Source organism: Acanthisitta chloris, unplaced genomic scaffold (assembly GCF_000695815.1).
Source record: "Acanthisitta chloris isolate BGI_N310 unplaced genomic scaffold, ASM69581v1 scaffold35941, whole genome shotgun sequence".
In the NCBI taxonomy this organism is placed as follows: domain Eukaryota; kingdom Metazoa; phylum Chordata; class Aves; order Passeriformes; family Acanthisittidae; genus Acanthisitta; species Acanthisitta chloris.
In genome coordinates this window covers 3378-4282 of record NW_008657136.1, presented here as the reverse complement: position 1 = coordinate 4282, position 905 = coordinate 3378, and positions in this window count along the sequence as shown.

The window sequence follows — 905 nt, the reverse complement described above, 5'->3', positions numbered from 1 at the left end:
CGGTGGGAACCTGGCACCTTCAAAGCGCTGCCAAGCTGCAGCTCATTAATCCCTCAGTAATGACCTCTGTTATTCCTAACGAGACAGAGCAGATCAAGGGAGCTGCCTAAGAGGATTTTGCACAGGAGGTTTTGGGGATGGAGGCACCGGTGCCAGAGGAAAGGAAGAAAAAAGATGAGGATGGTCTCCCAGTCCTGGCAGGGCAAGCAGTGAGGCTTCCCTCCTCCAGCCCACTCCATGGGCTCCCTCATTTCAGCAGCTCTGCCCCACACCGTGTACACCCAGCCTGACACAGCAGCAAAGAACCCTTCACAGCCTGCACCCCAGAAAAGCCCAACCTGGCTGGCCACACACCCTCCCACCAGCAGAGAAGCAGGAGCACCCTGTTAATGTGGGGGGAGTAAAACCACTGCGTCAGCCCCACCCTTATACAAGCCACCGGAAAACCTCAGCAGAGTGCAAAGCACAGCCACCACCACAGAGTGCTTTATTTGTCACAGCCAAACCAGCTCGCTCCCCTCCTCTCTGCCCCATGGGCAAGCCCCAGTTTCCCAGGACCCTTTTTTCTGCGAAGAGCCTCCCCAGCCCAAGTGTCAGCACCCAGGGAAAGGTCCCAGGGCCAGAGAGCCCCGTGGTGGGGAGGGGACACTGGGAGCTCAGTCCCCTGCACAGCACAGCTGGGGCACCTTGAGGGGCAGAAAGAGCTGGGGGAGTGGTGTATGAAAGAGGTGAGACCCCTCCACACCCAGCTGCCCCTCCAAAGGGATCCCCCCACAGGACAGATGCCCACAGTTGGACGGATGGATGGGATCAGCCTGGTGGTGCCTGCTCAGTCCCAGTGGACCTTGACTGGAGGGAAGGTCCAGACATCAGGGTGGCCCATGTGGAGCAAGGAGCTGCAGGGG